This window comes from Leptonychotes weddellii, chromosome 9, assembly GCF_054177405.1.
Source record: "Leptonychotes weddellii isolate Sample4059 chromosome 9, ASM5417740v2, whole genome shotgun sequence".
NCBI classification, from domain to species: Eukaryota; Metazoa; Chordata; class Mammalia; order Carnivora; family Phocidae; genus Leptonychotes; species Leptonychotes weddellii.
The window spans coordinates 30,032,554-30,060,474 of record NC_138377.1 but is presented as its reverse complement, the minus strand read 5'-3'; the positions used below and the strand labels follow the sequence as shown (position 1 = coordinate 30,060,474).

The 27,921-nt window shown below is 50.0% G+C and overlaps 1 protein-coding gene and 1 non-coding gene across 17 annotated transcripts in view; one reads left to right on the top strand and one right to left on the bottom strand.

Moving 5' to 3' along the window:
* The window catches only part of LOC115942756 (uncharacterized), a 300,514-nt gene that overhangs the window by 54,144 nt on the left and 218,449 nt on the right, over positions 1-27,921 (top strand). The window lies entirely within an intron of this gene.
* Positions 34-27,921, bottom strand: part of LOC102734675 (uncharacterized) — a 34,185-nt gene continuing 6,297 nt past the window's right edge. For 4 of the 6 annotated variants that reach the window (XR_014148414.1, XR_014148413.1, XR_014148415.1 and 1 more), the window contains exons 4-6: positions 9,173-9,354; positions 4,968-5,052; positions 34-4,699 (exon numbers count right to left, since the gene is read on the bottom strand). This is a non-coding gene — a transcript (uncharacterized LOC102734675). Of the gene's footprint in view, positions 4,700-4,967; positions 5,074-9,172; positions 9,355-27,921 lie in introns of all 6 variants that reach the window. The other 2 variants (XR_014148416.1, XR_014148417.1) reach the window with 2 other exon arrangements.

Sequence of the window (27,921 nt, the reverse complement as noted above, 5' to 3'; positions counted from 1 at the left end):
TTGACTTATTTCACTCAGCATAATACACTCCAGTTCCATCACATCATTGCAAATGGCAAGATTTCATTCCTTTTGATGGCTGCATAATATTCCATTTTATATATATACCACATCTTTTTATCCATTCATCTGTTGATGGACATCTTGGCTCTTTCCACAGTTTGGCTATTGTGGACATTGCTGCTATGAACATCGGGGTGCACGTACCCTTTCGGATCCCTACTTTTGTATCTTTGGGGTAAATACCCAGTAGTGCAATTGCTGGATCGTATGGTAGCTCTATATCCTTCACTTTTTAAGGCTGAATAATATTCATCCCTTTGCGATTGATCCATTTATCTATCTGTATCACATCTGCTTTATCCATCTGTCCATGAATGTTTGTTTCTACCTTTTGGCTATTGTGAACACTGCTGCTATGAACATGGGTGTCCAAGCATCTGTTCTAGTCTCTGCTTTCCATTCTTTTGGATTTATATCCAGGAGTAGAATTGTTGGATCACATGGTGATTCCATGTTTGTTTTCTGAGGAACAGCCTCGCTGTTTTCCACGGCAGCCGCACCATTTTACACTCCCACCAGCAAGGCACAAGACTTCCAATTTCTCCACATCCTTGCCAGCACTTGTTATTTTCTGGTTTTTTGATGATGGCCATCCTAATGGGTGTAATGTGGCAGCTCGTTGTGGTCACATTTGTCTTTAACCGCTCCATTAAGCGGGTTTGGGTGTTTGGTTTCAATGTTGAGAGGAAACCAGTGGGCTGACAGAGGAGAGAGCCTTCCTCTCTCCTTCTTATTCCCTTCCCCTCCTCTCTTCTAGCTCCACTGGGCTTTAAGGCCCCAAGCTGCTGCCCTGAAAGCTGGCCTGGCCCACAGACCTCGCTGCTCTTCCTTGCCCTCCATCAGTGACTGTCTGGATGACTCCCTTGGCCCTTCATCCAGCACCACCCTGTTTCCTGTTAGAAGGCACGTGCCCTCTGGATCCACCTTGCCAGCCTGAGTCCTCCCCGAGGACAGTGCCTCTTTCGCACTCCTCTGTTCTGCAGCCTTGGCACAGGCCTTTCCGGGGCAGGCACTCTCTAAATGATGCAGGTTTATGGGGGGGAGGGGGGGTTCAGGGCAGCATCAGGAATGGGAAGGCAGAGCATGAAAACACGAATCCCAGTGGACCCCAGGCTGGACACCTCTGTCAAGGTGGGAGAGGGGACAGAGGTTAACAGGAGGCACCTGCAGCCTGCCCGCCTGTCTGGGAATCCCAGCCTCACCTTTCAGCTAAAGCAGACCTCGTCAAAAAAATACCCGCCCTGGTGCATCGCTTTGTGGTCTTCCAGGCACTTTTGTTCACATTTTTGTCATTGGTTCTTACAAAATTAAGATTCACGCGAAGAAGGGCAGGTAGTTTTGCTCCCATTTTTTCAGAGAGACAGCTGGGGCTCCGAGAGAAGTGGGTTTGCCCCATATCCCAGGGCCGGGGAATGGATAGGCTGAGCCTAGAATCCACATTTCCTGATTTGTACTTCAGCACTCATCCCACTGCCCACTATTGCCCAGCTCCTAGACATGCGTGCCTAGTAGCACTCCTCTCCTCAAAAGCATTCAGTGGCCCCCCATGTCCTAAGGAAACACCACAGCATCCTTGGCCTGACATTCAAGACTATCCAGGACCTCACTCCAGCCTACTTTTTCAGCCTTCTCCTCACTAGCTGGCTCTCCTGGTTTTCCGCCCTGCCTCTGCAGATCCTGTCTGTCTGTTTCCTGTGCCTCTCCTCTCACCATCTACAAGTACAAACCCAACTGCCAGGTGACCTTCAGAATCAAATTGTCTTCATCCCCACCGCCACAGCCCTCTTCCTCCCCTGAATAGACAGAGCACTTACTCTGTCTCGCTTTGGTCCAGATGATTTCCTGTTTCATTATGTTGATAACTTCCAGTCCCCATCCAGACATCTCGCCTGTGTCCGACACCTACGTATCCCACTCCTTCCTGAACACCTCCACCTAAGCGTCCTATAGGCACCTCAAACTCAGTATCTTTTCCCCAAAACTCGTCTTCCTCCTGTGACCCCACCCTGCACCCAGTGAGCAGCCAGAGGCCCCGGGGTCATTTTAGCTTCCTCTGCCGCATCCCCACCCAAACATGAGCTCCCTGAGAATAAGGACCTTGTCTGTCTGGTTCAGCACTGCATCCCCGGTGCCTAGAACAGTGCCTGGCACACAGCATTCAACTAAAAAACACCTTTCTTAATCAGTTCATTACTGCTACATAACAGAGCATTCCAAAACTCAGCAGCTTAAATCAGCTCTCATTTATTATTACAGCCTGTGTGTCTGTGGGTTGGCGGATCTTGGCTGGCCTCGATCATGAGACCGCTGGTCGTCTGGGAGCTCTGTCCCATCCTTGGCTGGGGTGGCTCTGATCTACCTGTCTCTCGTCCCTGGCACGCTTTCTCGTGGCTGGGGCAGAGGCACACGGACAAGCAGGCCCTACTGCGCCACGCTTTTCAAGACTCCGGTTAAGTCGTGCCCAGGAACATCTTACTGGTCCTAGCAAGTCCCATGGTGAAGCCGCCAAGTCAGCCATTACCTCCTGTCCTTTTCTACCACGTAACCGTTTTTGAAATCATCCCTTCTTCTTGACGCCCCTTTCTCATTGCTGCTGCTCTGCTTCAAGCCGTCGCCATCCCTTACCCGGATGCCCCCCGTCGTCGGCAGCTGGTCTCTCCCCGGCCTTTTCCTTTCCAATTCACTCATCACGCGAAGGAAGAGTGTATAGAAACAGCAGTCCTTCTAAAACACAAATCTGATGCTTCCCCCCACGTAAGGCCCCCTAGTGTGTCCTTACCATCCACACAGGAAGGCTCAAACACCTAGGGACGGCTGGCAAAGCCCTTTGTGAGACATTTCTGCCTCAGATCGTGTGCTCTGGATCTTTGCATTACTGCGTTTGCTACCTGGGGTGCCCTTCCCAATTGCTACTGCCCCCACCACCCCCAGCCCCTGGCCCATGGCCCATAATCCTCCTTGGCTGCCCCGTTTGCCCACCTCTGCTCCCAGTTCACTCCTGTGACAACAGTTCTCACTCTGCACTAGTGGCCACTCGATGAACGTTTAATATGATGGTAAGAGAGGGGAAAAGCAGGATTCAAAACTGAATAATTAATATGGTTTTGATTTTGCAAAAGCATACATACATACAAATGTACAAAGAAGATTAGCCACCATCATCTCTGAATGGTGACATCACAAGTGATTTTTATTTCCTTCTTTAAACTTCTCTGTATAATCTAAAATCTTTTTCTAACAAGTTTGTCTAAACTTTTATAAAAATAAAATTGTATCTTAAAGGGGCGCCTGGGTGGCTCAGTGGGTTAAGCGTCTGCCTTCGGCTCAGGGCATGATCCCAGGGTCCTGGGGTTGAGCCCCGCATTGGGCTCCCTGCTCGGCAGGAAGCCTGCTTCTCCCTCTCCCACTCCCCCAGTTTGTGTTCCCTCTCTCGCTGTGTCTCTCTCTGTCAAATAAATAAAATCTTAAAAAAAAAAAGAAATCTTTAAAAAAAATTGTATCCTAAAAACATTTGTTGTATGACTGTGTATTAATCATCTTTGTGTGCTATATATAGAAGATGCTCAACAAATTCACCAGACAAAGGAAGCTAAGGAAACCTGATGTCCTATAAAGTTCATGCAGGTCCTTCCCTCCTGAGCCATCACCAACAACAAACCATGATTCACGGGTTTGAATAGCATGAAATGGTTAAACTCAGGGGCTCCGGGTCCTAACTTCCTGGTCTCCCCCCTTGCCTTTTCCTTTCTGGTTTCCTGGTACCCTTCACCTGTAGGATGTAGGGTATGTTACCTGACCTCTCTGTGCCTCACTTTTCCTACAGGTGAAGTGAGAATAATAAGAGTAAGTACTTCTGGGGCTTACTGTAAGGATGAATGAGGTAACAGATAGACACCACTAAGATGACAGCAAATGCTCAAGAGAGGATGACTGCATTTCCCGCACAGAGCCAGGCTTCCTGGTCGGCTTCTCCCACTTCGAGCACCACCTCCTCCCTGAGGCTGCGTCATTCTGCCCCTGCTCTCACTAGCAGCCTTCCTTACTGAGCAGGTCAGGTCTTCACCTCCACCCAGAGCACAACCCAGCAGCCCAGCAAACCCGTGAAACCAATAACTGCACATACACCCCACGGGAGAACGAAGACTAGCTGAGGAGAGGCAAGGCGAGCTCCCCGTTCATCCTATGCAGCAGCCTGACAGAACTAGTGGACTCCTCGGGTCAGCCCCCACCTTAATGCTGACTTTAAAGCCCTGCCCTCCTTGCCTCGTGGGCTCATCTCTAGACATGGCCGAGGATGGTTTCCCAGTCAGTAACAACTCAGGGGCTCCAGTCAGCCCCCTGGAGCAGGTGATTTGGAAGAGCTGGACTTCCAAACCCTATGAACAGAAGCAAGATGGAAGGAGCCACTGTTAAAGGGTGAAGGAGGGCAAGCTGTGGAACAGAAGAGAAGATGGGGGAGAAAGAACAGGGTGAGCCCAAGGACAGGATTCCATTTCTGGAATCTTCCATCCCTGGAAGAACAGGGGTAGGCAGAGGGGAAGCATACCTAGGCAAGGTCAGGCCCACGTCCGAGGGGTTGTGCCAGGAGAACACGCCTACTCCGCACGAGACAAACAGGGGAAGCTGGAATTCCTGACTGGGGCAGGGAGATGGGAGCGAAGACAGAGAAAAGGGACATGAGACCGTGTCAAGAGCCAGGACGGCCACTCACACTGTGGTGGTAGAGACACTCATGAGAGGCCGCACTGGCTTGGCTGGATTTTCACAAAACTCCGCTCCCTGAACCCATGGCTCACACTCACAGGAGTGTTTAAACTCTGAGTCGGGATAAGCTCCCCCACCCTCCCCTGGCCCCAGCCAGGCCTCCCCCCACCTGAACCCTTTGCTCCAGACCCTCCCAGTACCTCCTTGCTCCGCACTGGGATCAAAGCCCTGCGAAGGCCTGCATCAGGAAGAACCAGCAGCTCACTGGACGTCGGCCTCTTTCTCCTGCTGACAAACGCAACCATCCTGAGGACCATGACACAGAGAGAGGACAGCCGGGGAAAGAAAACTCAAGGTGAAGTAAAGAGGAGAGCATGGGCAAGGATGAAAACAGGAGAAAAGAATTTGGAGAGCTGGGGACGGTTTCACAAGCAGGATACCGGGGAACAACACTCAAGTACAAGAGCCCTCATACTTGTTGATAAAAGGGCCTGTGAACACGGAGTTCCAGCAGAGGTGACTTGTCAGAGCAGGGCACTGCCCCTCCAAGGGGACAGATGATAGGTGACTGGCGGGGAGGGAGGGGGGGTTTCTGAGTCTTGCTCCCTAAGAGGATCTCACCAGCTCCTGGAACCTGCTGAGCTATTCCTTAGGCAGAGAGCAGAGCAAGTGGAGAGGGACGAAGAGAACGCCATAAAAGTCCACGACAGGCTGGAGGCAAAACCAGATGATTGCCTTTGGTGCTACCCCAAACTCCCATCTTGCCCCAGGAAGCGAAGGTACCACAACACAATGACTCTGGGAACTTCTGTCCAGTGGAGCATCTTGCTAAAAAATCGGGATTCCCCTTCTCTGCAACTAGACGAGGCAGGCCTGCCTTCTTCTTTCACCTCATTTACTTCCCCATTCCCAGGCACTAAAATTGCTTCAGCTCCATGCTCTGAGGAGCTGCACAGCCCCCCTAGGGGGCCCCTGAGGGCAAGGCAGTGGGGGGACTCTGAGTCCAGTCTCCTGGCAGGCTCTGTACTGGGGGTGAGTGGAATCAAAGAGGGGTGTGGGCAGTTGCCCTAACATCTGGGTGAAAGATGCAAGGTCTGAAACTGTCCTGAGCTTCCTCGGTGGTTGTCGGGTTGGGGGCGGGGTGGGGTTGGGAGGAGCACATGGGCTTGCTTCAGGGCCAGAAGGGAAGCAAGTGGAGCTCAGTACCTGTGGTCACTGGCTAGCCCAGATGCCACAGAGTTCCACCCACTCTTGCTATGGGCATCTCCCAGGAAAGTCCCCAGGGATGGTCCTCCCTCCACCTCCCAAGTCACAGGAATAATCGGGCACTCTTCCCAGCGCTTACCATGTATTAACTCTGATAATACTCAGGCCTATTTGATAGACAGGACAACTGAGGAAGAGAGAGGCTAAGTAATTACAGCTAGAAAAGGCAGAGCTGGGGTTCAAAACCAGCAAGTCTGGCTCCAGAGCCTTCTCAGCACCCTGCACTGCCCTTGAAGCTGACTACAGGCTCCTCTGTGGGCACCACCCTTTTCTGAGTTTCTGCTTTTAGAAGGCTAGTATGGTATATGGAGAGACAACAGGAAGAAAGAAGGACATGAGCTTCTAGATAGGTCATCAGGGAAGCTCAGAACTGGTGTCAGAGCTATTGAAGGCTCTCAGCCTATTCTGAGAGGCCAAGTTCTTTCTTGAGGCTGAGTTCTGGCAAGACCCACACAGTGGTCCTCCAGGGTCATCGCTGACCCTCATAGGACCACGGTGGCAACCACCACTGAGGGCCTCAAGGTAGTTGCCATTCAAAGACCTTTCACCAGGACACACGTTGCCCAGACCCTTCCTGACCGCCAGCCTGCCCCAGTGTGGCTGGGAATCTCAGAAGGCCCAGCCCTGCCATGCACATGCCAGCCAAGAGCAGAGACCAGCATCACATTGCCCAGAGAGGCCCGGCACCTGGAGCATCAGCAGGCTGGAGAGGATTTTAGAAGGCCTCCAATGCTAAGGAAATCCCAGCTGGAAGGCATAGGGGGGCAAGCAGACCTGGGGAACAGAGTCAGCTTGGCACAGAGGTTCACCAGGGCTCAGGCCGGGAAGGGCACCCGGCGGCAGGTGGGGCCCTCAGGCTGGGCATCCTGCGTGTTGCCCCCCTGCTCCCCCTCCCCCCGCAAGTTGCCTCTCTATTGTTATTCAGATTTCAGCTCAACCAGTCACCCCTGAGACCTTCTCCAAGTCTCCAATCCAAAATAGCCTCCCTGTCACTGACATCATCCAGTTTCGGTCCTCACAGCACTTTCACTTTCTGGTATTTTGCTCGTTGTCTGTTGTCTACCTCCCCCAACTAGAATGAATGTTCCAGGAGGGCAGGGGCTCTGTCTCGTTCAGTGCTGGGTGCCCAGTGCGTAGAACAGTGCCTGGCAATAAGACCTACTAATACCTGGGGCATGAATGAATGAATGAATGAATGAGAGCATGAATGGGCCCACACAGGGCAGGTATAAACACGGATGAGAGCACGTATAAACAACTAGCTGCCTCAGCCTTTCTCTGTTCTCTTTTCTTGGGAAATATGGTCTTTTTAAAATTTCAATTCTAACAATTTTGAAGATCTTTATTATTTTTCCTGATTATAAAAGTAACGTGCTCACACCTAAAATTTAAACATCACAGAAAAGAAGGACCTGGAGAGCAAAAGTCCCCTATCACCCCACCTCTTAGAAAAAGTCACTGTTAACGTGTGTTGTGTATTCATCCAGATTACATTCAGTTTCACAAGAAGCAGATCCATGCATCATAGAAAGAAAAGGAATTCCTAATCCCACCAGGCTAGCAGCCACCATCATTTCTCTCTGGCCATATTTCTCATGTGTTTATTTTACAAGTTACCTTAATGTACTTATCCTGTAACCTGACATTTTCACTTAGTATATCATACTCATTTTTCCAAATTGTTATATTGCCTATGTTCTCACTATTACAATGGCGGTGTGATATTCCACCAGGTGGAAAACTATAATTTCCTTAACCTAGCTGTTCAACAAAAAGAGAGCAACTGTTTCCCATTTCCACTATTACCATGACACCACGAGAAACATCTTTTTTATGCCTCTAACAAAAGAATTCAGCTCTTTTCTTCTCTGGGACTATTTCCTAAAGAAAGATTTCTTAATGAATAATTCCAGGAGTGCAGTCACTGGACCAGAGGGTACAACAGTCCTAAGGCCGATGGTGGAGACTGCCCTGGGGAATTCTGCGTGATGTGGGAGCTGGTCTCTGGTCTGAGTCACCGGGTACCCACCATGGTCTCTGTGGCCATCTCTGCACCCCCACCCCACCCCCGCAGTTCAGGTGCACACCTCCTGGGCTACAAATCACCCCAAAGACGCACTACTTGAAAGGCGCTCCAACCACAGACGATTTTGCAAGCCCAGGCTGAGGGAAACATAGATGCTAGGCCTGAGTGTTAAACTGTCAACTGGCAAGTTCTACCTAAAGCTGAGAATTACCTAGGTGCCCTTCTCCTTCCCTGCAAGCTCCTGCCTGGAATCTAAGGCTCTGGGTCCCCAGGGGCCAGCCCGGCAGCTCCCAAACAGCTTGTCCTTTCGCGAGTGCGAAAGCACCAGCTCTCCTTCTTTGTCTTCCAGGCGAGTGCTCTGCTGGCTGGTCCCTGACCCACAGTGGGACTGTCTGCCTTATGCAGACAACAGCCTGCAGGCTAGACAGACCTCTGGGGCTTGGGAACCAGCCAATCATCATGTTTTAAAGCACCATTAAGGAAAAGCCAGAGGCCAAGGCTGGAAAGAAAGGCCATATGAGGACAGGTGAGACTCCAGGGTCAGAGGTGGGGGGGAGGCGTTCTACCCGCAGCTCGTCTAGCCTTAGGAGGAGACCCTCCACAAGCCAAAAGCAGCAGAAGACTTGCTCCTCTTGACCCCCTGGTGGCCACCTCCATAGCAGCTAAGGCACCGCAAATCCCACTCCTGCCAGTGCCCTGGATGCTCTCCCCAAGGCCACGTGAACCGCTCATGGCTCTGGGCAAAGTCTGGAATCCCAGATGAGATACAGTTCTCAATGCACAGAGGTAAAGCCTGAGGCCCAAAGCATCCACGAGCCTACAGATAAGAAAGGGAATGTGGGAAGATGTCATCTCCTGTGTGCTGGGTGTCTGACATCACTCATTCAGCCCACCTGGGTCGGGCACATATTTCAGAGGCCATGTGGCTCTAAGATGGCTCCAGCATGCGGAATGACCTGAACCTGCTGGGCACTCCCCTCCTACCCCGGAACTACAGCCCTCTGACAGGCCCTCGGACAGAACACAGGCTCAGAACTGGAACCTCCAAACCTGGGTCCGTGCCCCTGCGGCAGGGAGGGCTGGTGATCCCTGCGGAGCCTGTCACGTACTCACTTATCAGACCTCTGAGTGCACGGCTCAGAACAGACATCAGGATCGCTGTGCAGGAGTGTCCCGGGTTAACCTTTGTCCCGGTGCCTGGCTGGGCCTCAGTGCCATTCTCAGCAGTGGGGGCAAGCATCAGCCCCAGGGCTCAGCTGATCCTTGGCTGGTGGGCCCGAGGCTTCCATGTGTCCCTGGGAATAAAAAAGGAGGCGTTCATTACCTTCCGCTGCCCACCAGGCCAGGGGGAGAGGGAGCCTCAAGGCAAACACCACAATTGCCCAGGCTCCGGGCTCAGCACCAGGCAGGCATCCCGCCCAGGCCACTGAGGCCCTCCCTTGGACCCTACACCTCCTCTGTGCAGTCCTGCTTGCTCAGGTCTGGTTAATCCGGCAATGACAGCCTGGGATGCGTCCCAGGCAATTCACACATGGGGCTAGGACTTAGGGCTTCTTGCACCGAGAGTAAATGTGTGCACATTTGTAAATCTGAGAGGGGGTATAATTTTAGACTCCAATGCCTTTCTCATTTAGCTTCAAATTACACTCTCACCTTCGCCCTGCAGTAGCTACATCTGCTCTCAAGCGCCGTCAAGAACCTCACAGAAGGCACAAAACGTAGGAAATGTGTCATAGCATTTGGGGAGTCGAGCACAACTACACACAGAAAAACAAGCACACCAACAAAATGTGTGCGAGACCCTCTCCCCACAATCCCACCACCCTAATATTTATTGCACTCTATTTTATCACTACTCTTGTTAAGGCCCTTCCTGTTAACATCAATAACCGACCACAGGCTGATATAAATCTGACTTTATGATGCCCCTGGCCACATACACATTTTTAATATATCCCTAAGATTTGACCATTTGATAAAGATTCTTTTTTTTTTTTTTAAGATTTTATTTATTTATTTGCGAGAGAGAATGAGATAGAGAGAGCACAAGAGGGGGGAGGGTCAGAGGGAGAAGCAGACCCCCGCTGAGCAGGGAGCCCGATGCGGGACTCGATCCCGGGACTCCAGGATCATGACCTGAGCCGAAGGCAGTCGCTTAACCGACTGAGCCACCCAGGCGCCCTTGATAAAGATTCTGACTTTAACGTGAAGGTCGTGCAGCTTCTCTGAAAACCCCTTGGATGCAGCACCATCTGCACGAGCCCAAGGACAGAGCTCAGGTCGGGCTCGGCCCTACAGCGGGACAGGGGTGGAAGCTGCCCACCCTCCAAGCAGGGTCATCCATGGAGGCGCCACCCCAGCAGGTGCCCACGACCGGCTTCCTCCATCCCCGCCGAGCAGAAGCGAAAGGGCAGGAGCTGGGACCTGAAATTCACTGTATGCATATGTGTTTGTGGCCCTGGAGGGTGCATCCCCCCAGGGCCCCCCCCACCCCCGCGCTGAGACCGGTGAAGGATGAGAGCAAAGTGCAATGGGCTGCTGAGCTTGGCCTGGCCCTCCCCGGCTCCTCCCCAAACAGGAGCCTCAACCTGCCCCACCTGTCCATCTTCCCCGCTTCTCCCAGCCGGCCTGGCCAGACCCCTTACCTCAAGGAAAGGGCTTTAGTGGGGCATGTCCGACACCCCCTCTACCTCCAGCATCACCATGACCTGTACCTGGGGAGTTCAATCCCACCCCCGGGCACTTCCCTTTCCCTGGGCCCTAAGTGGGCCACATCAGCAAGCACAAGACAAAAGAGAAAGAGAAACCAAAGCCCACATCCTGGTAGCACAGCCTGTGCTCTAGTCAGCCCTGGGAGCCCGCTGCTGGCTGAGGGGCCCCCCTGGCAGATGAAGCCACTGCGGTCCGAACAGGCTCCCTTCCGAGGCCGGCCTGGCACTGGACACCTCCCGCTTCCGGGTCTGCAGGCTCTTCCCCCAGGGAGCCAGTGGGGGCTGGACGAGGAGGCGATTGTCCAGCAGGAGTCCCACCTCTGCCTCTAAGTGCGCAAGCTGTCCCCAGCCCCCTCTGACACTCCCTGGCCCCTGAGAGCAGGCCCCTGGTGTAGATGGCATGAGGCTCCTTTGTGGACTGCAGGGCCTGAGCTCGACGTTTCTGGAGCACAGCAATGTGTGAAGAGCCCTTATAGCAACTAACGTGGGCAGAACTTACACTTTTTTGAGTATATCATCTCTCACGATTCTCCCAAGACTCCTGCAGAGAGGGCAGGAATCATCCCCCCCCCACCCCAGCCCCACCCCCCATTTTAGAGATGAAAACACTGACTCTCGGGACATTAAGAGATTAGCCAAATCTATACATTTGACTCAAACCCTGGTCCTCGGGCTTCAGAGTCCCCCTCTCCCCACACCGCATGCCTTCAAGCTGCTTTCCATGCGCCTGCCTGCGTGCACCTGTCTCCTTCACTATCATCTACTTAGTCGGTTCTGTAAGCGGCTTATTTGTAAACAGACAGCCTCAGTCTGTCCATCCAGCTTCATCGACAGGCCCCGGGGGCTCCTCTGAGAACCTGCTCCCTCCTCACTCCTTTGTGAGGCCATCCTCCTAAGCCCCCAGCTAGGCCATCCTCCTAAGCCCCCAGCTAGTCCATCACTGATGTTCCCACAGGACTTCGAACATCCTTGCCCTGAAACATCATGTCCCGTCTGAAAGTTATTATTGTCAAAAAGGTTCCCCCTCCACACGGTGAATTCCTCAAGACCAGGGAATTTCTTTTGGATGGATGGACAAGCCAGCTTGAGAAGGGTCCAGCCAAAAATTCTTGGGTGATTGCACTATCCAGTGTTATTAACTAAACAGGGATGTCTCGCATTCTTCCCTAATCTTTAGGCCAACGTCATGAAAGGGCTGTCTCCCACAAAGCGCCATAAATGTGGGTTTCCAGTGGCAGGGCTATCTCTGCAAATGAGGGAAGAAAGGAGGATGCTCGCTCTCCTTCTCCCACCTCCAAGAGCCATCACCTGGACCGTGAGGTGTGGATAGATGAGGGGGTGCCTTGGGTCCAGGCAATACAGAAGACGTGTCACCCGAGGAAGCGTCCCAGGTGTCCCCGGAGAAAGTGCAGGCTCCTAGGTGGGCAAGGGGCCAGGCTCGGGCTCAGGTCAGAGAAAAACAATGCCTATTCTGTTATTTCTGCAACGTGTTGGCACTCTCAAAAGGCACATCCAGTTTTCATGCACAGAGCATTCGTTGCCCAGAGAGGTTTAACCATCAGCGGCTGGCAGGAAATTCCCTCTGCATCATTCTCTCCCCTCCCCTGTAACTATTTAGGGTAAGCTGGGCTTGCGGGATTGAATCTCCACTTCTCTGACCAGAACCTAAAAACCAAACCTGCCCCCACTCTCCTCGCAATCTCCATGGCCCAGAACCTAAGCCAGGAAGTGGCAGGCAAACGCCATCCCTTCTTCCCCCACCCTCCCCTCTTCCTCAAATCTCCCCTACCCCAGGTGCCCACGAAGTAAAGAGGAAATGCCCCCAGGACCCACTGGGGGAGCTCTCTGATTACTCCAAGTGCCCTGGTTCTTCCCACAAGACCCCGAACCACTGCTCTTACTTGTTCTGTAGTAAAATCAACCCTGAACACAAGTGGATTTGGCAACTTCCCAAGTGGAGAGACCATGCGAAGGTACAAATGCAACGGGAATTCCAAATCCCCCCAGGGGAAAGCCTGTGTCTGCTCAGCTCCCCTTGGGAAGCAAGGAGCCCCACGCCCTTGGGCCTGACTGGCATAGGGAAGATTGGTGGAGACAGGAGACAGACCGCCCACACACTCCATTTGACCCCGTCCTTCCTTCCACGCCGGGCCACTCCCAATGCCCCCTCATTTTGGGATCTGGGTTTCTCTGCCAGCCGGACAACTCGCCACTCTGTCTTCTGTCTCACCTGCGGGCTGCTCTGTCCTGTCACCCTCCTCTCCTTCCTTCCTCCTCCCATCCAGCCCCTCCTACCTTACGCGCCTTTCTCAATGTCCCCTTCGGAACAAACCCAGACCGCCCATCCCCTCCACCCTGGAGGGTGGTCTCTGGCCCCGTGCCCCGTCCCTTTCCCTCCCATCCTACCCCCGGCGCTGGTAGCGGCCGCTTGCTGCCTGAAAGGCTGGACAGCTGCTGGGCTCCCTAATTCGCCGCCTGGCTGCCGTCCCAGAGGAAGGCCTGTGTTACGGTAGAGAGCTGAGCTGCTGCCCCTCCCCTTCATCGATAATCCCCTCTGCAGATCCCAGCAGGCGGCCGCTGAGGGGCCCTGGAATCGTGGTCACGTGAGACCAGCAAGGCTCCTCCTGGCAGCTGCCAAGGGGCAGACCGTGGCTCACAGCCTCACCGACTAAGTGACCAGGAATTTATCTATTCGGGCTCTCGCCATCACTGCCCACGTCCTCAGGCTGTGGCACAGGTGGCCCAGCAGCCCACACCTTTGGAGCGATGGGACACTGCTCCGTTGTCGCCTCAGCAATGGAGGCAGAAAAAAGGCCCCCCGGGTCTTTTGGAGGATAAGCCTGGGCTCCCTGAACAGCACGACACCCAGGGCCCTGCTTTTCCCAGCTTTCTACAGCCAAGCCACCCCAGAGATTTCTAAACAACCAGAGACCTCATCCAAGACGTCCTGTGGAGGCTGATTTGTTTATTCAAGGTGCTGTATTCCAGTGGTCAACAAATATTGATGGGGCACTTGCTGAAGGTCAGGCATTGAACTGAGTGTGAACAAGACAATGTTCCTGCCTCCTGGGAGCCCACATCCCTCTGGGGGAGACAGACAATAAAGCTCCTTGACTTACTGGAATGTCCGATAGCAGGCCACAAAGAAGGGGAAAGGCCAGTGCAGACAGAGAAACTGGATGCTAGAGGGCAAGTCTTAAACTTCTCTAAGGAGGTAGCGTTTCGGCATAGATCAAAAAAGATGCAAAGCAGCCTTTCAAAGAGCTTTGGAAAAAGCATTCCAGGCAGAGGAACGGTAAGTGAAAAGACCCTAAGGGAGGAGCGAGCTAAAAAACAAGTTTGAGGGGCGCCTGGGTGGCTCAGTCGGTTAGGTGTCTGACTCTTGATCTCAGCTCAGGCCTTGCCTTAGGCTTGTGAGTTCAAGCCCCACCTTGGGCTCCATTTTGGGCATGGAGCCTACTTTAAAAAAAAAAAAAAACAAGTTTGAGAAAAGCAAGGCCAGCGCAGCTAAAGTTGGTGTAATTACGGGGTCAAACATTCCTTGCCCCTGATGGCAAAAGTCATCTGGTGGTCTCCACGGGGCCAGCTGGGCCAGGGCAAAGCCCCAGTTGCCAAGGACACATGCCCCCCAGACCTGGAGACTCCCCAGTGGGCAGAGCTGGAAACTGCGGGTCCGGTCAGCTGTTTGGCAATGCCCTTATTAATAGAGAGAGGGAAAGTAAAATCTTTTGACCTGTGGTCTGGAATTTCCATCTGCTTCTCATCAAAAGAATCGAAGTAACTTTACTAGGGCCTTCTCTAGCCTGAGTGTTCTACTTTAACAAGAAAGTCAATGTTCCTTTTTAACTCCAGCTAGCTTAAGTTTTCTGTCACTTGGAATCAAGAAAATCCTGACTAACACAGGTGATTTCCCCGCATCTGGATCATACCTCTTTGGCATGAGAATCACGTGTCTGAGTGCCAACTGCCCACCTCTGCCGCCATGCAAACCGGTGGCTCTGCCCTTGCAGACAGTGAGGAGCAGAACTGAGAATAAGATAGGTCAGGTGCCTAGCAAGCTGCGTCCATCTCAGCAGGATGTCTATAGCTCTGGAGGCTCCAAATCTCCCTTCTGGATGCTGCCCAGACTTTGTCATTTCTCCTTGATTCACGTGACCCTTGCAAGCAACCTAGCACACCTTGATTATCTTCTAGAAAGAGGACATGAGAAAACTAGAAGCCGGGAGGTGAGGCCTAAGCCAAGAACAAGTAATACACAACTAGACTGTTTTTCTACAAACTCCAGAACAGCACTGTCCAATTTGATAAGACACTAGCTACATGTGGCTATTTATATTTTAATTTTAGGGGTGCCTGGTGGCTCCATCAATTAAGTGTTCAACTCTTGATCCCAGCTCAGGTCTTGATCTCACGGTTATGAGTTCGGTCCCTGTGTTGGGCTCCATGCTGGATGTGGAGCCTACTTTTAAAAAAAAAATTTTAAAATAAATTTTAATTTTAACTTCCTAAAAATGAATAAAATAAAAAATTCTGTGCCTCAGTTGGACTAGCCACATTTCAAGTGTTTCATCTGAACGGACACCCCTGCCCTCCCTCTCTTCCTCAGGCTCAGCCCTAGTTAACCATTGTGAGATGGAAGGGGCGGGGGACCGTGAACTCTTGTTCCATGCAAGTCTCTGTCTGCTGTCTGAACAGTGACTTACATGATTTACATCCAAGAGCCAGGAGAGGTTCTTGGTGAATGAGGCCAGCCCCTGGGTCTCTGGCTATAGCTCAGCCTAGGGGTGCTGCTTGGAGTGTTTAAAAGGTCCAGACCATTTATTAGGCACCTCCTGTTTGCCAGGCAGTTTCCACACAGGCCATCCCATCGATCCCCCTCACAAGTCTGTGAGGCACACATTAACTCGGATTTACTCAGGAGGCAAGCAAAGCTCAAAGAAGTTCAACAACAGCTAGAAAATGGGAGGGCCCAGGTTTTTACCAGCACTTTCTTCTCTTACAACAGTCGCAAGAGATGGGGATGTATGGACAGGAAATAGGGGACTTCATTTGCCCACAACAACGGGCCACCCACAGTTGACAGTCGGTGCTCATGGTGGACAGTCTCATGTGAGCTGCCCCTCCTAACCTACTCAAGTCCACCCAGGGGCTTGGGAGAGCTGCCTCCAAGGGTCTGCCCATGAAGGCCCAGTTACTGAAAGACATCACATCAAAACCACAGGAAGGCCACACTACAGAGGACAGATCTGAGGTGGTAGGGGTCAGAACCCAGATATGTGGCATTTCTCCTGGGCAAAGAAGGGAGGGGCATGATACAATGTTGTTATAGAAAACTATACAAACCACGAGTTCCTTATCCTTGCATCCCCGTGTCCTGGATAAAGCATACAGTAGGGACTCAGTATCCAAGTGCTGAATGGGGGACAGGACAAGGTGCAGGTCCTCCATGAGTGAGGAGGCCTGGCCAAGAGGAGCCTGAAGGGCAGAGACGCTGGGGGGAAAGATGGGAATGAGGTGTTCTGAGGGAGCTGTGACGGTCTCCGTCTGCTCTACATATGACCCAATCCGAATGTCCCCTTCATTTAAGTAATGGCCCAGAGGGCAGGCCCCCATACACCAGACTGGGTCCCCACTGCAGCTGCCAGGCACTTCCACCATGAGTGTAAACCCAGCAGCCCTGACCCCTCACTCAGCCTCTCGCTGGACAGCTCCATCTAGAGTGAAAACACCGAGCCTTGCAACATGTTCAAAATGTGGCTCCAAACAGCACTTAGGCAAGAGTAATTAAAGGGATGTTATCACAGTCAGTCTCTCATTAGCCACGTAATTAGACTGCTGAAAATAATTAACATTCCTTTTGACAAAGGAAACAGAGGACCCATTACATCCATTAGGACAGCCTCAAACTAGCCTGAGGAAGGCTGAGAAGAGAAGTCATCCCCTCCCAGTCCTGCACAGGACAGAGTCAGCATCCGGTAACCCAGACCTGGTGGTGAGTCCTGCCCCGGCCGGGATGCCCCCAGCTATGTATTATGGATAACAATAACATGCTCGCACATGCTCAGAGAAAAAGCCCTTGAAGGAAATGCATGACTGTATCAAGACAGCAGGGCTGGGGCATATGCCTGCCTCCCCCATGGCCCCAGAACATGACAGAAGAGACATTTTCTGGGAAGAAGAAATCCATTACAGCACCAGAAAACAAGAAGGAATGACATGGGCTCCCTGAAGATGGTAAGATGGTAAGGTAAAAGGAAATCAACCGGAGAAACCACAACCCCCCAAAATAAAACCATGAAAACAAGTAATCACAGTAATAATCCTAGTAACTGGCGCTCATACAGTGCACATCTATGGCAGACACCAGTCTAAGAACTTTGCATGCATGATCTCATGTGACCCTCACATACAGGCCATTATCCTCACTTTAGAAGTAAGACCCAGATTTACCTAGCTTTCCCAAAGTCAGAGTACTAGTAAGTGTTGGGTTAGGATCTGAACCCAAGCAAGTGTGGCTGAGGGTTCTGTGTTCAGTCAGGAGAGTGGCTCTGGGGGCTTCAAGTTTGGAGGGAGCTCATCGGGGACGGCGGGGGTGGGGCACGAGAAGCCCTGAATGGTTGGTGATTGGATCTGGAGCAGCTGGGCAAGTGGGCCCCTACCCCACCCCTCCACCCAGGTTTGTACCCGGACACTGGGGCAGGGAGGCAATGGGAACACCTAAGACACCAGTCCCTAGCAGGCACATCCCACCCTCCTGCCCACAACCAGTGACTGGCACAGAACTGGGATTAGCAGAGTGGTGACTGAAAAACCTCACAATACAAAGAGAGGAACACATAACCATAACTCACCAAACATTTAACAAAAACCAAAACCGTCAAAGAAGCTCCAAATTTGAGAACAGAAGTTATAGGTAGAAAACAGAATAAATAAAGTCAACAGAATGAAACATTTTTAAAGGTACAGTTAATATCCCCTGAGGGTTAAGAAGGGCTCCTGAATCCATGAACCGAAAACAAGTCTGATACCAGAAGAATGTTAAAGACCTTACAAGTGAAGGAAATACACCATGGTTGACCAGTTATCTCTGGATGAAAGAATAATCTCATTAAAATTTTTTCTTTATATATGTCTGCTTTTCTGAACTTCCTATACTGAATGCATATTACTTTGAGAACTGGAAAAGTTATTTTTAAAATGTCTGGCATGAAGTAGGAGCTCAGTAAGATTTGGTTGCACAGTCGATCCTGCCCACTGCGCCAACACTTGGCCCTATCCTGGCCGGCCCATAATTCATTGCTTCCCAGTAACACCATCCATACTCCATCTCCCCGCCTCTGTGCACACAGCCGCCCTCCTGGAGTGCCCTTCTCTCTCCTCCTTGTTTACCCATATTTGCCTGTTCTTCAGTGCCCCCTCAAAGATTACCCTCCTTAACGAAAGATCCTTACACCCCCCTTAGCCCATTCATTCCTCTTCCCCAAACTCCTAAGGGCACCTATTTCTCCAGGGACATGGGACAGCTCTGGTTGAGCTGCCTGGTGGGGTCATAGTGCTGACAACTTATTTGCACTCTACCTTTCAGCGAGTCCAAGTCTTGTCTCCTGACTCTATCCTAGGCTCCTTAAAGACACCGAGAGGGCACGAGCCTTCTTTTTATGCCCCACTGTGCCAAAGTAAAGCTGAGATGCTTTTGCAAGAACATGCTTACATGCCAGTTGAATAAATGACAAATGAGCTGCTCTTCCTGGTGGGAGCAGAAGAGGCAGACTACTCTGGAAATGCAGTTACTCAACAGGGCTGGGCCTGCACGGCACCTGCGTGAGATCCCGGAAATGGGCCACCTGTTTGGTCCCAGACAGCTTTGAACTACCCCTTGCCTAGGATCCAGAAATACCTGTAAACCCAGAGAGTATGGCTGGTAAAACTAGGGGCAAAATGTTGATGAGCAGGATATTTATATGGTCTTCAGGTGTCTCCCCACAGATTGATTAGTAGCAAGGCAAATTAGTAAACACACAGTGAAGAAATCAGACAACACCTTGACCAAGAGCTCAAACTTAACATCACACATAAGGGGCAGATGGCCAGCCAGTGCCTCTGGACGTAATACACTGAAAAGAACGCAATGTCATTCATTATGTCCCCATCGGGAGTGTATAACCCAGTGTCTGAACATGAGGCAACATCAGACAAAATCCAAAGGGAAAAGCATTCTATTTTTTTTTTAAAGGGGTAGGACAAGGTTATATTCTTCGAAAATGTCAATGTCCTGAAAGCCAAAGACAGGCTCTGGAACAGTTCTAGATGCAAGGGGACTAAAGGGACATGACCACTAAATGCAGTATGGGATTCCAGAATGGACCTTGTACTGGAGAGGGGGGAAAAACCATAAAGGACATTATTGAGTCAGCTGACAAAACTGGAATACCACCAGCAGATTAGATAAAGTATCATATCAACATTCAATTTGCTGAAGGTTATATAAAATGGTATTCTTATTCTTAGAAAACCCACACTGAAGGGTTTACAAAGAAAGGGCCATGATGTAGGCAACTCTCTCTTAAATAGTCCAGAGAAAGGGAACCTAAGTGATAAAGCAAATGAGGCCAGATGTCAAAAAGACTGAATCTCTCCAAATAAAAAGTTTTGGAGAAAAAAACCACAACAAAGGGGCCCCTTCCACCAGACGGTGTGGGGCAGGGGTGGAGCAGACATAGAGGGTGAATCCAGGGATGAATTAGTCATCACATGTAGGCATTGGGCACAAAATTTCCACCTCTGCCAAAATTTCCTCTCCCAGTTTCGACCTCCCCTTTTCTTACTCCTCCATCCATTTACTCCTTCCTCTCCCCAAGATCACCAGTCTTCCAGGAGGCCTCCCTACTAATACCAGAGGGCAGGACTGATTCACCTTTAGGGTCTATTCTTTTTTTTTAAAGATTTTATTTTCATTTGAGACACAGAGATAGAGAGAGAGAGAGAGAATAAGCAGGGGGAGAGGCAGAGGGAGAGGGAGAAGCAGACTCCCCGCTGAGCCAGGAGCCCGATGTGGGGCTCGATCCCAGGACCCCAGGACCACGACCTGAGCTGAAGGCAGACGCCCAACCATCTGAGCCACCCAGGCGCCCCTTGGGTCTATTCTTATTATATGTAGTTAATATCTTCTGGGGATGTTTTGGCATCTCTTTTGTCCACAAGCCCACCATAAGGAGTCAGGGTATATTTGTTAAGCCACAGCCTTCGAGGTGTTATATGATATTTCTTCTCCCCAGACCCCCCAGATTATGTGGCTAGTCCTATTCATACGGCTTTTCTTTTAGGCCTGTAGGCCCTATTCCTCCCTTTGGAGATCTCACGCAGGCTTTCTGGGGTGCGTGCCCCATTTCCCACAGCCCATTGCCATTGCCACCACCTGACTCCAGAGTAAACCTCCCTCCCACCACACACACACACACACACACACACACACACACACACACACACACACACACACACCCTGGTGTCCTCAGTCACAGCTGGGTGTGGTCACAACACACAGTTACCGCTGTCTCTTGAAGCAGCCTCCCTGCCGGCTAAAGGGAATCAAGCAAACCATCACATTGTACAAATTCATTTATTAATTCAGATGTCCTTATACACATCTTTTATGTGCAGACTACTCAGCGCTAAGGAGGTTGGAGTATGAAAACTGAAGCACAAGAGTGGGGCTGGTTGTTTTCAAAACACTGGAAATATAAAATCGTGGAAATCCTACTATCAAACACCAGAAAACTAATTGTAACAGTAAGTTTCACTTCTCACAGTGCTTTTCACTTAAGCCCTTTCAAGTTCATCTCATTATTCACGCATTCATTCACATGTTCAGTAAACAATTACTCAGGACCTGTGTTGGGCCACCAGGGACACGCAAAGGCCCTTTTTGGGCCACAGGAAGCTGCCATTCTACGTGGCCCTGGATCACCTGACTGGCCGGGGCGTACGTGCTTAGGGCGCCTGCCGCGATGGGGCACCAATGAAAATTATTTAAAAGGAGAGAAAATGAGAGGGAGTCAGAAAGAAGCTATTATGGCTTCAGTGCACCAATAAATTTTGCTGTTTCTAAACACATGACTCTATCTTAGAACTTAGAATTATATTAATTTATGTTTAATTATTTATGGGACTGTAAGTGCATCAGTGCTGACCACCTCTAAAGATCTCGATCCAGCCTAGACAGTAAGTAGAGGTTGCAGTCCTGAATGCTGACAAGAGTCGAGCAGCCAACTCAAATTATTGAAGATATAAGAACTATTCTATTAAGAAAGTAGGACTAAGGGTGCCTGGGTGACTCAGTCAGTGAAACTCTTGATTTTGGCTCAGGTCATGATCTCAGGGTCGTGAGATCGAGCCTCGAGTCTGGCTCCTCACTGAGCGAGCAGCCTGCTTAAGATTCTCTCTCCCTCCCCCTCTGCCCCTCCACCCCATCTCACACTCTGTCTCTCTCAAAAAATAAAATAAAGCACACAGGACTGACAGGACTTGGCAGGGATTTCTAGGGAGGGGGCGCGAGTCAAGGGTGACACCCAGACTTTTGACTTGGGCAATAGCATTGTCATTCTCTGAGAGAAGAGGATACAAGGAGAGGGGGAGAGATAACCCACTACGCGCTGCCTTTCAGATGCTCCAAGTCTGAGCTGCCCACAGCCTCTGGTTGGAGGCAGGTCAAGGGCCCTCAGCTGAATGAAGCAACAGAGAGTGAGGCTGCTGGGGAGAAAGGGAGAGGGGTGATATCTGGGGCTGGCCGAGGATAAGGCACTGTGAAAGGGTCTGAGCAAGGGCCAAGGAGGTAGGAGGACCCCCAGGAAAGGACCCCGTCAGGGAGGAGGGAGCTGGGGGGTGTCAGGGGCCATGGTCAACTGCAGAGGCAAGTCAGACAGGGGCTGGAGAGATTTAGCAGCACGGAGGTCACTGGGGGCCATTCAGTAAGGAACAACCACCACAAGAGGAGGTGACTGAGACAGTGTGTACTGATGACTCTTGAGGATAACTCTTTTGAGAAGTTTGCTTGTGAAGGGATGGAGATGGAAGAGCTGCTGGAGAAGCAGCGATGAGGGGATATCCTTTCTCCCTTCCTCCTTTCCTAGATAACAGAGACCTAAGGAGGCTGAAATGCTAAGAAAAAAACCACACAGCAAAGGAGCGCTTGTAGATAGGAAAAGTGCTGTGGGGTACACACGGATGCTCTGGTCATGGAGGAGAGCAGAGCAAGCCCCAATCCCAAATGCCAGCAGGACACATGCATCATCATAACCACCATCGCGAGAGGAGAGCCAGGCATCCAGAGTTAAGGTCATACAAACACTGAGGTGCTAGAGCCCAGACCTGGAACACAGTCCTTCTTCCAGACTTCCAGACTAGTAGTTCTCAATGGGGACCCCAGGGTTGGAGGGAGCCTCGGTCAGCACCATGGTGGATGGGGGTGCTTATAGGTCCTTAGAGGTGGGAATCCGGAATTCCCACAATGGTCCACAAACAAACTCTCCCACATGACTTTAGAACATTCCACTGGATATTCACAGAAGTGAAAAGCCCATTTACAATCATCTGCATCTAGAACCAAACTCCCTTTCTGAAATAAACACAGAGGATTTTTGCATGGTCTTAACCATACTGAATTGTCTGGGAATGCCATCACAGTGCAATTCGAGGGGATACTGTGCCTCATATTCTTTGGAACTTGACCAAGAGTGGTTGACCATCTGGGAAAATCACGTCAACCTCAGCGGCACCTCTCCTGGTATCTGAGTCACCCACACAACACACCTGTATCCTGTGGGTATTTGTGGCTGTTATATTCTGTGAGTCTATGTACAGGCTCAAGCATCTGACTTCTTCCTTCTGTTATCCGTGTAGTCGTCCCCAAGCAATTACATACTAGAATACATGATATTGTATTATAACTAACTTTTCCTTTATTTCTCTTTTATGTTACATTTAGGGTATTATATTGATTTTTTTTAACATGTGTATATGTAGGTCGTATTATTTAGGAGTTTTATTCAGGGTAATCAGAAGGCATTACAAATATTTGCTAGATAAAAAGGGGGCACCATCCCAGATCATGTGCCCCTAGAATCAAGGGGAAACTGCAGTGCCAAGGCGAATCAAGGGGTGAACAGAATTACAGTGGCTTCAAAAGATCATGCCATGGAAGAAATTTAATGATCTGTAACGGATATCGGCACGAGGCTCCTGAATGATGGGTGTACAGATAATGTGGTCAACTTATGGGGTGTAAGGAAACTATTCAATTGGGCACCTTTGGGAAATTTCAACTCCATGATTAATTTAAATTATACTATATCTCAGCATTTTCCTGCCTAAGGATGATAGGTAAAAGACCACAAGGCATCCATAGGGCCTGGGAAATGATAAATAGTTCAATGTCTGGAGGCAAAGATGTGTTTAGAAGAAGTCAAAGAAATAGGTGCCGTTCTACGTGGCCCTGGAGATGTTCCCAAGTACTCTGGGGAACATCTTCTTAATGGATGAGAAGATGAGTAAACAGTATGTAAGAGGATGTTTACGGATATTTATGGAAAATGTTATATGGTGAGGAATCACGGACAGGAATAGGGATAGAGAAGTGATCTCAGAGGACTTCCACTAGGTTAAAAGGCAGGCCAGAAATACTTCGGGCTCAGATTCTGAGAGGGATGGTTATTTAATGGTGGGAGAAAGATGGCCTGAATTCCCATAATCACACCCATCACTGCCAAATAGGGACTAAGGGCTGGGGAAAAAAAAGGTATCTTTCAATCAAGAGGGGATAGCTAACTGATTCATGAGTCCTCCCCCATCTGAGGACAGCCAGGGCCTGGGAAAAGAGGAAGGGAGCAGCCTGCCAGCTTGGAGTGCCAATGGAAGGTCCAGAAACAAGACGTCTGAGCCTGGCTCTTCTACAAACACTTGCAACTCTATCACCTCTCAGTTTCCTCATCAAAAAGATGAATAAGGGGCGCCTGGGTAGCTTAGGTGGTTAAGCGTCTGCCTTCGGCTCAGGTCATGATCTCAGAGTCCTGGGATCGAGCCCCGCATCGGGCTCCCTGTTCAGCAGGAAGCCTGCTTCTCCCTCTCCCACTCCCCCTGCTTGTGTTCCCTCTCTCTGTGTCTCTCTCTGTCAAATAAATAAATAAAATCTTAAAAAAAAAAAAAGACGAATAAAACACAATGGAGGGGCGCCTGGCTAGCTCAGTTGGTAGAGCACATGACCCTTAATCTCAGAGTCATGAGTTCGAGCCCCACATTGGGCATAGATAGTACTTTTTGAAAAAACACACAATGGAACGCTTTAGATTCCATCGTTGTACATTTTTCTATTGTTTTCACATTTTCCCAGGAGCATCTGTGTGTGTGTGTGTGTGTGTGTGTGTGTATACATTTATTTATTTATTTATTTAATGTCAGGTCAAAGTAGCTGTAGAAACTATCAACCAGACTGACTCTCGCGTGAGTAGCTGCATCACGTCCTAGAAGGAAGTAGAGGAATCAGGCTCACTTGGGCTCCAAAAAGCATCCAGATATAGGAAATGTCTCCAGGAACCAGTTTACAAGTCTCTCTGGAGAGCTGATTCAGCCAAGGAGCCAACGGGACCCCACAGGTTGAACTGAGCTGCAAATACTCAGCAGGTAGCTCCCACTCTAAGGACACACCAGTTCATCCCAGAAACAGGGACATGGGAAGAGGAAAGCCTTGGTTCAGGAGTCATGCAGGGCTGGGATTAGGTCAGGTGGGTGAGGCAAGAGAGGCACAAACTTTAAGGAGACACCAAAAACACTTACAAATCAAGTTACACGATCTCATAATGCAGTATTTTTAAAAAATCAAATTGGTAAACAAAGTCGTGTTGCAATCAGAGCCGGGATTAGAGCAAAGGCCGACCAGGCAAGGGCAACAGGAGGTTCTCTGATGTTAGACGTGTCCTGCTTAACAAAGGCCAGTCCCACCTGCAATACCAACAGCATCTCTGTGGACAAACACTACCCAGCACCACCATCCCTTATCCCAAATTCAGAATTCAGAATTTCTTAGATTTTAAGAGGTGATGTAGAACACATCCCATGGATTACATAATCCCCACAGCAGGGTTCGGGGCGAGCACCTCAATTTAGCACATTAACATTTCTGCAGTCAGACCTATGAATAGTCACGCTCTGCAAAGAAGATATGTCCTGAGCAGGTATTGCCATTACGTGAATTAAAGAAAAGTTTCTTGGTTTTAGAACGTTTTAGATTTTGACACTGCCGACAAAGGCGTGTGGGCTTTAACAGCATTACATTAGGTCTCTCAAAGACAAAAGGCAGCAGGTTGAACCCAAACATTGATAACCCAGAAGAAGGTGAATCACAAAAGTTGGTCAAGCCCAGGGCAGACTTAGAACAGTGTTTCCCACAAGTCAACCAACTAAGAGTCAATCCATTTTGTGTGTAAAACCTTGTGCAGAGTCCTGGGAGGTAGAAGACTGGCAAGATACACAGTTCCTGCCCTCAAGAGCTTAGAGGTTAGTGGTGACAAGAAGGTAAACATAAATCATGGTATACTGAAAACTGAAGGGAGCTAACCCACACTCTCACTTTACAAATGTTGAAACCATTACAGGAGGGGAGGATGGAGGGCATGGGGAAATAGGTGATGCAGATTAAGGAGGGCACTCCTGATGAGCACTGGGGGTCCTCTGTAAGTGACAAATCACTAAATTCCACACCTGTAACTATTATACACTGTGTGTTCACTAACTGGAATTTAAATACAAATTTGGAGGAAAAAAATGTTGAAACCAAGGTTCAGAGAGGTCTCAGGTCTTGCACAAGTTAGCACCAGGCAGTTAACCGCACAGAGAGATCAGAATCTGGGTTTGCTAACTGCCCTTCACTACTCTTTGCAGAAAAGCACATAATAATTGCCAATATAGTAATGAAATTCCAAGAGGAGTAAAAGATCCCAGCTGAAGTGGTTTTGGTCAAATACACCTTTGCAGCAAAGATGAGTCTGACTTGGAGAAAGGACTTTGATTTGGGGAGGCAGAAGAGCAGAGGAGGGCCGTCTGGGTGGGGAAAAAAGACATGGGGCGGGGCATGAGTCTCTCAGGGTCCTTGCACAAGGGGATAAGGCTCCTGTAAAGGGCACAGAGGAACTGCCAGAAAGGCAACGTGGAGAGCTTGAACGCCAGAGTGAAGAACCTACACTTACGTCCCTAAGGCAGCATTTGCCAACCATTTGCTTTTCACCTCATGACTTATGGCTGCCCACCACCCTTGTGGGCAGAGACAGCATGGAGTGGGTCAAAAAAGCATGCTCTGGGCTCAGATTCTTCCCATCTGAATCCAGGCTCTGATGCCAACTCTATGACCTTGGACAAGCTGCTTGACCTCTCTTTGCTCGTTTTGTAGAATGGAAATAATAAAAGCATCTCCCCCACAGGGGTTAAATGGAAGAGCATGTTTCTGAGACTGCAAACAGTACCTGGCATTATGAGCACTCAAGTGTTAGCTGTTGTTAGCCTTTTTATTTAAGTTAAATTTTTAAATATGTGCTGCAGCCTTATCTTGAGCAATAGTATCCGTGACGTCACGGGCTTCTTGTGACAATCATGGTTTTGATACACATATAGCTAGAGATTTTCATTTCATCATATGCAAGAGAAGGCTGGCATGAGACCCGAGCAGGTCTTGTCCAAGAGGGCCACCCAGACAGACTGTAGGACCTTAGCTGGAAGAAGCTTGAGGTAAATCACTGGGTTTTATGGGCTGATGAAAGAATAATGATCTAGAATAGAGGATAATTTGCTCTTTTCAAGACAATCAGAAGTGAATGATCCCAGCAACTGGTGGGGAGGAGTCTCTGAGGAAGCCATGAACACAGCCCCAAGAGAGAATCAGCATCAAATACCTGCTAGGCCCGGGAAGCTGAAAGCCGGCAGACACCAGTACTGCCCAAGTAAGCCGTTTCCTGTCCCTCCCAGCCCACTGACAAAGGACTGGACAGAGTAAGTATTGAATTGAGGCAATGTTTTGTGACTTACAGTGACCACAGGACCTTCCACTGCCTAAGAATGACCCAGACTGTTATGGGGCCCGAGTTTTCATCCCAGGACAGGAAAAGAACGAATCCCACTGAATAAGCATAAAGGGACAGTGGGAGACAAAATTAAGTCACTTTCTGAGTACAACCCAATAAGTCTTGTTTCTCTATACTCATAAACTCATTAGAAACACAGCTATTTAAATGAAATGTTTTGTCCCTGTACCAACTGAAATCATCTCTCATATTCCCAGTGGTATGGTAACCACTCCCTGGGAATAATGGGATTAAGGACAGTAAGGAACCAAGAGGAAAAGCAAGGCAGGCGGGGACAGAAAAGATTGGTTTGGTGGGTTCAGTGGGAATTCACTTGCTCCTCAACCTTGAATATGATGAAATGAAAATCGACGATGTACGAACAGACAGCAGAATCCAAGGGTCCTTGGACAAATGGCTTTGTTCAAAGGGAAATTGAGATGACCCAAATCCATGAACGGAAATGCTGTGACTCCCTGAGTTCCTGGGCTGAGCTTCCAGGGGGAGTGAGGGCCGCCAGAGGAGGCATGTTCTCACTAACCCCGAGTCACCTGGAAAGCATCGGTCAAAGTGCCCAGGTCCCGGAGCCTTGGATTGGGGGGCTGGGGCGTGGATTCTGGGTTGAACCATGCCCTGGAGTCTGCCAAATCAAGTGCAGAATGTGCAACATACACCAAAACACAACTTCCCTGCTGCCTTCGGTAGGGGACAGTTGGAGGATGAGGGGAGTGTGAAGTTTAAGTGTTAAGACAAGAGACAAGGCATGCTCCTCAGGGATAGGAGATGGTGAATACAGGGTAAAGAGATGCCACCTCTCAGCTGCCCCACTTAAACAGTCAAAGGAGGAATGACCTAACCCAGTCCCCCTTCCCAAGAAGGGACTTAACTCCTGCTCTTTGTCCCTTAATTTGGCTTCTTTCTCCTTCAACCCCACCTCTGTTCTCCCAGCTCCAACTTCCTACAATTCTAGACCAGCTGAATTATTCCCTGAGAAAGGACCAAATCGTCCAGACTCTGCTGGGTCAGCCAGCATTACTGCTGGAGGAGATTT